We start from the raw sequence: 10,102 nt of genomic DNA, 5'->3' as shown, positions 1-10,102 counted from the left end.
GGATCGCTCAGACACAGCCTTATCAGTCCGCCGACAGACTGTACACATGCCGGACTGTCTGCTGAAAACCCGCCCAGCGGGAGGTTACAACAGACCCGTCATGGCCTGCAGTCCGGTGTGTGTACAGACCTTTACTGTGCAGGACTGTAAAAACCAAGGAAGTAAACAAACAAAACAGAACAAAGGGGGAATTAACAAGAGTCACCTCATTTCAAAGTAAAAGGGAGAGGGGAAGGGGGGAAAAGGAAAGGGAGAGCTGTTACACAAAGCTCTATTGCACTCCAGAGGATCTCAACCAGCTATCTGGAGTGTGTATTTGCTGGGTATGGGTGAGGGAAAAGGAACCAGGGAAAGAAAATACAATACAATAACATTTCTATAGCGCTTTTCTCCCATAGGACTCAAAGCGCTTAGGTTATCTCAGATTCAGTAGTTGGTAGTAGAATGAAGTAATTCACACAACAAAAGTTATATTTCTACAAATGCCAAACTGAACAGGTGGGTTTTCAGTCTGGATTTCAACACGTCCAGGGATGGAGCTGTCCTGATCTGCTGAGGTAAGGAGTTCCAAAACGTAGGAGCAGCATGACAGAAGGCTCTGGGTATGACGAGATTATTAGAACTTGTGGATCTGAGATTGCAGGGATTGCTACGCAGCTGTAACATTTCTTTCATGTATCCAGGGCCCAGATTATTTAGTGATTTAAATGGGCCCAGATTATTTAGTGATTTAAATGTCAGTACGCCGATCTTGAATAGGACCCTCCATTTTATAGGTAGCCAGTGAAGGGAGTGCAGGACTGGCATGATGTGGCAGTGACGGGATTGGTTGGTTAACAGTCTGACAGCAGTATTCTGTATCAGCTCTAGGCGGTACAAGTCCTTTTGTGGAAGGCCAGTGTAGAGAGCAGAATAGAATGCAGTAGTCATGTAAATGGCATACAGGATGGCCGAACGGTCTAAGGCGCTGCGTTCAGGTCGCAGTCTCCTCTGGAGGCGTGGGTTCGAATCCCACTTCTGACATCATTTTTTTTCTCCTCATCTTTGCCCATTAAGTTCTCTTTGAGTCGATGATATGCCCATAATGCCAAAATTAGACTGCCCCAATTCAAAGATGCTACAAAATTGCCAAATTTATTACTGCAATATTAGTGAAATAACGGTGTGATTGCAGCTGCATGCATGCACCAGCAGTGAAGATCAAAAAAGCAAAGACCTAGTGAGGGCCAGTGCACACCAAAAAGTGCTAGCATAATCGCAAACACTAAGGGTTTTTTTAAGTGATTTTTCAGAAGGATTTCAGGCATGTGCCTAGCTATTTCTAGGTATGCCTAGCGATTTTTGGAGCATTTTAATTTTTTGTACTGTAAAGCTGGAAGTGAACCGCTTTTGTAAAAAAAAAAAAAAAAAAACACGCTTGGAAAATCATTTTTTTAGAGTGATTTTCCACTTTTCCTATACTGGCAAACCCCCGGTTGATTGCGGAAATGGAAATGAGCTGAGCTAAGTGAACAGAACAGGTAGTAATAGTTTATCAGCCTAAACTAATTGTAAAGATGGAAATCCAGGGTTCACATTTGTGTAAAGGTGCGTACATACGCACTACTGTAATGAACGACGGGTCCTTCAGACCCTCCCACTGGGCGGGCGTTCTGCTGACAGTAGTGCGTGTGTACAGTCTGTCGGCAGACTGATGAAACTGTTTCTGAACAATCCGCCCAACGGGAGGGTCTGATGGACCCGTAGTTCATTACAGCAGTGCGTGTGTACGTACCTTTACCATGCACGACTGTAAAAACCAAGGAAGTAAACAAATAAACCAGAACAAAGGGGGAATTAACAAGAGTCACATCATTTCAAAGTGAAAGGGAGAGGGGAAGGGGGGAAAGGGGGAGGGAGAGCGGTTACATAAAGCTCTATTGCACTCCAGAGGATTTCAACCAGCTATCTGGAGTGTGTATTGCTGGGTATGGGAGAAGGGAAAGGAACCAGCCTAAGGGCAGGGGTGTTGGTTGGGGAGGGGAGCCATGAAGGTCTGCCCTATAAAGTGGGTAGGACCTCTCCCAGAGGATAAGCTGAAATGTTGGGGAGGGGGATAAGAAGAAAAGGAAAGGGAAAGAAAATACAATACAATAACATTTCTATAGCGCTTTTCTCCCATAGGACTCAAAGCGCTTAGGTTCTCTCAGATTCAGTAGTTGGTAGTAGGATGAAGTTATTCACACAACAAAAGTTATATTTCGGCAAATGCCAAACTGCACAGGTGGATTTTCAGTCTGGATTTCAACATGTCCAGGGATGGAGCTGTCCTGATCTGCTGAGGTAAGGAGTTCCAAAACGTAGGAGCAGCATGACAGAAGGCTCTGGGTATGACTAGATTATTAGAACCTGTGGATCTGAGATTGCAGGGATTGCTACGCGGCTGTAACATTTCTTTCATGTATCCAGGGCCCAGATTATTTAGTGATTTAAATGGGCCCAGATTATTTCGTGATTTACATGTCAGTAGGCCGATCTTGAATAGGACCCTCCATTTTATAGGTAGCCAGTGAAGGGCGTGCAGGACTGGCATGATGTGGCAGTGACGGGGTTGGTTGGTTAACAGTCTGACAGCAGTATTCTGTATCAGCTCTAGGCGGTACAAGTCCTTTTGTTGAAGGCCAGTGTAGAGAGCAATGCAGTAGTCATGTAAATGGCATACAGTCAGGATGGCCGAGCGGTCTAAGGCGCTGCGTTCAGGTCGCAGTCTCCTCTGGAGGCGTGGGTTCGAATCCCACTTCTGACATCATTTTTTTTCCTCCTCATCTTTGCCCATTAAGTTCTCTTTGAGTCGATGATATGCCCATAATGCCAAAATTAGACTGCCCCAATTCAAAGATGCTACAAAATTGCCAACTTTATTACTGCAATATTAGTGAAATAACGGTGTGATTGCAGCTGCATGCATGCACCAGCAGTGAAGATCAAAAAAGCAAAGACCTAGTGAGGGCCAGTGCACACCAAAAAGTGCTAGCATAATCGCAAACACTAAGGGTCTTTTTAAAGTGATTTTTCAGAGGGATTTCAGGCATGTGCCTAGCTATTTCTAGGTATGCCTAGCGATTTTTGGAGCTTTTTTTGTACAGTAAAGCAAAAAAAAGGCTTGTAAAACCATTTTTTAGAGTGATTTTCCACTTTTCCGATATTTAAAGAGAGTCAGAGATGAGTCAAGTGGCCGTTTCTTTACTTGCCCTGGGCTTCCTCCAGCCCCAAAGGAAGGATGCGACCCTCGCCGTCCTCCCGCAGTCCTCACAGAATCGTCTGTTCAGACGCAATTAACCCCCGGTTGATTGCGGAAATGGAAATGAGTTGAGCTAAGTGAACAGAACAGGTAGTAATAGTTTATCAGCCTAAACTAATAGAAAAGATGGAAATCCAGGGTTCACATTTGTGTAAAGGTGCGTACATACGCACTACTGTAATGAACGATGGGTCCGTCAGACCCTCCCACTGGGCGGGCGTTCTGACAGTAGTACGTGTGTACAGTCTGTCGGCAGACTGATGAAAACTGTTTTTGAACGATCCGCCCAACGCAACGGGAGGATCTGATGAACCCGTAGTTCATTACAGTAGTGCGTGTATGCACCTTTACCATGCACGACTGTAAAAACCAAGGAAGCAAACAAACAAAATAGAACAAAGGGGGAATTAACAAGAGTCACATCATTTCAAAGTGAAGGGGAGAGGGAAAGTGGGGAAAAGGGGGAGGGAGAGCGGTTACATAAAGCTCTATTGCACTCCAGAGGATTTCAACCAGCTATATGGAGTGTGTATTGCTGGGTATGGGAGAAGGGAAAGAAGCCAACCTAAGGGCAGGGTGTGGCCATGGAGGTCTGCCCTATAAAGTGGGTAGGACCTCTGCCAGAGGATAAGCTGAAATGTTGGGGGAGGGGGATTAGAAGAAAAGGGAGAGAAAATACAATACAATAACATTTCTATAGCACTTTTTTCCCATAGGACTCAAAGCGCTTAGGTTCTCTCAGATTCAGTACTTGGTAGTAGGATGAAGTTATTCACACAGCAAAAGTTATATTTCGGCAAATGCCAAACTAAACAGGTGGGTTTTCAGTCTGGATTTCAACAGGTCCAGGGATGGATCTGTCCTGATCTGCTGAGGTAAGGAGTTCCAAAACGTAGGAGCAGCAATGACAGAAGGCTCTGGGTATGACTAGATTATTAGAACCTGTGGATCTGAGATTGCAGGGATTGCTACGCAGCTGTAACATTTCTTTCATGTATCCAGGGCCCAGATTATTTAGTGATTTAAATGGGCCCAGATTATTTATTGATTTTTATTTTTTTTCAAACTCAGCGTACATTTTTGTACATTGTACCCAACGCCATCAAACAAGTTAATTGAATCCCTCTTGTGTTGGGTTTGTTTTGCATCATCATTTGAGTGTTTTTTTTCTATTGCTTATTATAGACATGTCAAAAGACAAAAAAAAGATGAAGTACATCAAAGCTCCAGTGGTGGCTCCAGGAATTTTTTTAGGGTTTGCTATGCAGGTGCTGCACCAATTTCTGGGGGAGCTGACAGCAAAAAATGGGTGTGGCCACAGCCTGAGACGCGCGAAGCGCAGTGAAAAATGGGCGTGGTCATGACCGGATGAGGGCGGGGCTAACTGTAATTTAAAGTGAACCCAGGGTGAGAGTGATATGGTGGCTGCCATATTTATTTCCTTTTAAACAATTCTAGTTGCCTGGCAGCCCTGCTGATCTATTTGGCTGCAGTAGTGAACTGAATTACCCCAGAAACAAGCATGCAGCTAATCTTGTCAGTTTTGACAATATTGTCAGAAACTCCTGACCTGCTGCATGCTTGTTCAGGGTCTATGGTTGAAAGAATTAGAGGCAGAGGACCAACACGGCAGCCAGACAGCTGGTATTGCTTAACCACTTGCCGACCGCACGCTTATACCGTGCGTCGGCAAAGTGGCAGCTGCAGGACCAGCGACGCAGTACTGCGTCGCCAGCTGCAGGCTGATTAATCAGGAAGCAGCCGCTCGTGCGAGCGGCTGCTTCCTGTCAAATCACGGCGGGGGGCTCCGTGAATAGCCTGCGGGCCGCCGATGGCGGCTCGCAAGCTAAATGTAAACACAAGCGGAAATAATCCGCTTTGTTTACATTTGTACGGCGCTGCTGCGCAGCAGCGCCGTAAAGCAGATCGGCGATCCCCGGCCAATCAGCGGCCGGGGATCGCCGCCATGTGACAGAAGACAGCCTGTCACTGGCTGCACAGGACGGATAGCGTCCTGTGCAGCCCAGATCTCCCGGGGGAGCAGGTAGGAGAGGGAGGGGGGAGAATGTCGCCGCGGGGGGGGGCTTTGAGGTGCCCCCCCCCGCAAAATGCCTGCAAGTAGGAGCGATCAGACCCCCCCTGCACATCATCCCCATAGGGGGGAAAAAAGGGGGGCGATCTGATCGCTCTGTGTGGCCACGGATCTGTGCTGGGGGCTGCAGAGCCCACCCAGCACAGATCCAAACAAACAGCGCTGGTCCTTAAGGGGGGGTAAAGGGTGGGTCCTCAAGTGGTTAAAAGGAGATAAATATGGCAGCCTCAATATTATTCTCACCTCGGGTTCCCTTTAAAAGTGCAACGCAAAGACAGAGGGCCCAAGTTTTGGTGACCCTTTCCCCAGAAAATTCACATAATTGTGCAGGTTTTCTCAAGAAAATACACGTAATGTGAGCAGATTTGAACAAAAAACACGTTCTATAACCCCAATATGCACAATCGTTATCAGATATGACCCCAATATGCACAATCGTTATCAGATATGACCCCAATATGCACAATCCTTATCAGATATGACCCCAATATGTACAATCCTCAGCAGATCTGACCACAATATGCACAATGCACAGCAGATCTGACCCCAATATGCACAATACTCAGCAGTTCTGACCCCAATATGCACAATGCTCAGCAGTTCTGACCCCAATATGCACAATGCTCAGCAGTTCTGACCCCAATATGCACAATGCTCAGCAGTTCTGACCCAAATATGCACAATGCTCAGCAGTTCTGACCCCAATATGCACAATGCTCGGCAGTTCTGACCCCAATATGCACAATGCTCAGCAGTTCTGACCCCAATATGCACAATGCTCAGCAGATCTGACCCCAAAATGCACAATGCTCAGCAGATCTGACCCCAATATGCACAATGCTCAGCAGTTCTGACCACAATCAGCAGCACCACCTGAAAAAGAAAAGAAAAACTCATTTACTCACCTAGTCAGAAGACCTCCTGTTCCGACCTCCTCCTCTCCCGACCTTGTGGCGCGCAGCTCCCACGATCCTCTTCCTTCTGTGACTTCCTGCCTGCAGCCTGCATTACCCGGCGAGCAGGGCTACGGGAAAATGGCCGCCCGAAGCCCTGCACTGCAGACTCCAAGTCTGCAGAGCAGGGCTTCGAGCGGCCATCTTACTGTAGCCCTGCTCTGCTGCTTTGGGCTGCCGCTGTGAACTGACTCGGCGTCTCTTAGACGCCTGAAGTCAGTTCACGCCAGGGGGTGCTTTGTGGGTGCTTGGACAAATTTAGGGGGTGCTTGAGCACCCCCTGGTGCCGCCACTGCAAAGCTCAATATTAAAAAGAACAAAAAAAAAAAAAAAAAAAATCTAAGTATACAATTATGTATGCCTAGTTCAATCATCCTAATGAGGAAAAACAAAAGATGTGCAATCTTGAGCTAACGCAGGTGAGAGGTCAAAGTGGATCGCAGACTGATCACACACTGGCAGCTCCTCAAACACTCGGCTGTGAGCGGACTACTGGAAAAGGAAGCAAAAGACAGGAGGAGCGCTCCGTAGTTCATTTTATTAAACGGTATCACACTACGGAGCGCTCCTCCTGTCTTTTGCTTCCTTTTCTAGTTCAATCATCCTACTTGTTTCTCATACAGTGGTCTAGTCCTGGAAAAAGAAGTGAGTGGACTCACCCTAAAAACCGCCCAAAAATGGGCATGGTTAAGCATAGCGTGGGCGTGGTCATGGGTGGGGCCAAATATACATGGCCTTAGCAGTGGTATAAAAGGTCTGCCACGGGAATTTTGAGCTCTGTCGTAGAGTATCCCCAAAAAGTAGATGTAATCTGACAGCATTTCACCAAAAATACACAATCTGGCAGAGGTTCCTCCAAAATACAGATAATATGGCAGTGGTTCCCCCAAAATAGACAATCTGGCAGCAGCAGTTCCCCCAACATACACATAATCTGGAAGCAGTTCCCCAAAATACGTGAAACCTGGTAGTGGATCACCCAAAATACACGTAACACCCAAAATACATGTAATCTGGCAGCAGTGGTCCCCCAACGGACACAATCTGGCAGCGGTTCCCCAAAATTCATGTAATCTGGCATCAGCGGTTCCCCAAAAATACAGATCTGACAGCAGTTAAATAGGTACCCCCAGTATAGCTAGCCAGGTCTATAGGTGTCCCCAGTATAAGTAGCCATGTGTATAGTTGTCCCCAGAATAGGTGGCCAGATGTAGAGATGTCACCAGAATAGGTAGGCAGGTGTATAGATGTCCTTAGAATAGGTGGTCAGGTGTATAGATATTCCCAGAATAGGTGGCCAAGTGTATAGATGTCCCCAGAATAGGTAGCCGGGTCTATGGGTGTCCCTAGTATAGCTAGGTGTCCCCAGTATATGTAACCAGGTGTTCAGGTGTCTCCAGTATAGCCAGGTGTATAGGTGTCCCCAGTATATGTAGACAGGTGTATAGGTGTCCCCAGTAAAGCCAGATGTATAGGTGTCCGCAGTATATGTAGCCAGGTGTATATGTCCCCAGTATATGTAGCCAGGTGTATAGGTGTCCCCAGTATATGTAGCCAGGTGTATATGTGCCCAGTATATGTAGCCAGGTATATATGTGCCCAGTATATGTAGCCAGGTGTATATATGCCCATTATTTGTAGCCAGGTGTATAGGTGTTCCCAGTATATGTAGCCAGGTGTATAGTGTCCCCAGTATATGTAGCCAGGTGTGTAGTGGCCCCAGTATATGTAGCCAGGTGTATATGTCCCCAGTATATGTAGCCAGGTGTATATTTGCCCCAGTATATGTAGCCAGGTGTATAGGTGTCCCCAGTATATTTAGCTAGGTGTCCCCCCAGCTGGAGGGGAGCAGCGCAGCAGAGAGGAGCATTGGGCAGAGCAGTGGGGAAGGGCGGACGTTTCCCCCCCCCCCTTCCCTCACCTTGGGGCTCCTCTTCCTGGCTCTCCCCTCCATAAAGGTTATGGCGGTGGCTGGCGGCGGTGACTGGCAGCGGCATCAGTGGGAGGGACTTACCTCCTCCAGTGTTCCAACAAGTGGACGCTGTGCGTGCAGCTAGTCAGGTCTAGTGAAGACCTGACTAGCGGCACGCACAGCGTCCACTAGCCGAAACACTGGAGGAGGTAAGTCCCGCCCACTGATGCCGCTGCCAGTCACCGCCGCCAGCCACCGCCGCAACCTTTATGGAGGGGAGAGCCCGGAAGAGGAGCCCCAAGGTGAGGGAAGGGGGGGGGGGAAACGTCCACCCTTCCTCGCTGCTCTGCCCAATGCTCCCCTCCGCTGCGCTGCTCCCCTCCAGGGTGCTAGGGGAGACGGCGTCCACTCTCCAAAAAAAGTGGACGTCGTCCCCCCGCGTTCACGCAGGACTCGACCCCTGTTCTCATATACCCCTCATTCTTTCCCATGCGTCCTTCCTCTCTTCAACTTACAACCTATATCCTCCATTTATACCCTTACATCCACCCTCTCCTCAAGCTCACCACCTACTAGTCAACCCTCCTTGTTCGATTTACACCCCATCCTCCAGCTATTGCATCCTGCCCCATTCATGCATCCCCCTTCTTCCTCTAACATATACAATTATTACTTCTCTTCTAAGTCAACTCTTATTTTCTTTATATCTCTCTTTTGCTAAATCCCATATCTCCCCAGGTAGCTGGAACTTATCTTTCGGGCCTCCCTCCGCTGTTCCCTCCTCATCTGTCTCCATCTGCAATAAGTATGATGTTTGTCTTAACCACTATTTTATAGAGGGTTTGTTTGAGGTTTTCCATTCTTTCACTATAATTACTTTTGCCGCCAAAGAGAGAATATAAAGCAAAAGTGCGATATTTTTGTTTTCACCCATTCGGCTGCATCCGAAAACCGCCACCGCGGCATCTAAACAAACACCCGGGGCTATGTAATCTTGGATGAATTGTTCAGTTTCTATCCAAAAAGATTGTATAGCCGGACAATGCCATAACATATGTAGTAAGTTACCCACCTCAGCCCCACATCTCCAACATTTTTTGTTGTTATTAAGATTCATCTGGTGCAGTTTTTCTGGGGTAAGATACCACCTAGAAACTATCTTAACCACTTAAGCCCAACTGGACGAGATTTCTCGTCCAGTTGGGCTGCGCGCACTCCCGCGGGTCGCGCGCGTGCCCGCGGGCCCCCCCCCGTGCGCGCCCCCGCTACTGGCCGCTAGCCCACCGATCAGTGAAAGGGATTATAAATCCCTTTCGCTGATCGGACCCCCCCCCCGGAGAAAAGCCGACAGCGTCTCTTCAGATGCTGCGGCTTTTCTGAGCTCTGGTCTCCTTTCTTCTGCCTGGGAGCGAGATCGATCACTCCCAGGACTTTTTGATTCTGGCCACCTTGTGGCCAAATAGCAAATTACACCCAAAAAAAAAAATTTTTTAAGAATAAACCTATAAATATATTAAAAAAAAACCTGTTTACCTCCCACACCAAAAAATACCCACATACAAGTTTAAATTAAAAAAAAAAAAAAATTACAATAATAAAAAAAAAACAAAAAACATAAGGGTCTGAACTTTTTAAATATTCATGTCAAAGGAGTATATCAATATGATTTAATAAATTATGGGCTTCTAAACAGTGATGGACGCAAAACGGAAAAAATGCACCTTTATTTCCAAATAAAATATTGTCGCCATACATTGTGATAGGGACATAATTTTAACGGTGAAATACCCGGGGCATATGGGCAAATACAATACGTGAGTTTTAATTATGGAGGCATGTATTATTTTAAAACTATAATGGCTGAA

At 47.0% G+C, this 10,102-nt stretch overlaps 1 non-coding gene across 1 annotated transcript; it reads left to right on the top strand.

Moving 5' to 3' along the window:
- Positions 1–2,702: 2,702 nt before the first annotated feature.
- TRNAL-CAG (transfer RNA leucine (anticodon CAG)) lies at positions 2,703–2,785 on the top strand. The gene has a single exon. It is a non-coding gene; the product is annotated as a tRNA-Leu (tRNA).
- The last annotated feature ends 7,317 nt before the right edge of the window (positions 2,786–10,102 follow it).

This window comes from Hyperolius riggenbachi, chromosome 6 (assembly GCF_040937935.1).
Source record: "Hyperolius riggenbachi isolate aHypRig1 chromosome 6, aHypRig1.pri, whole genome shotgun sequence".
In the NCBI taxonomy this organism is placed as follows: domain Eukaryota; kingdom Metazoa; phylum Chordata; class Amphibia; order Anura; family Hyperoliidae; genus Hyperolius; species Hyperolius riggenbachi.
The sequence above is the reverse complement of the archived record's forward strand: the minus strand, read 5'-3'. Positions and strand labels throughout refer to the sequence as shown.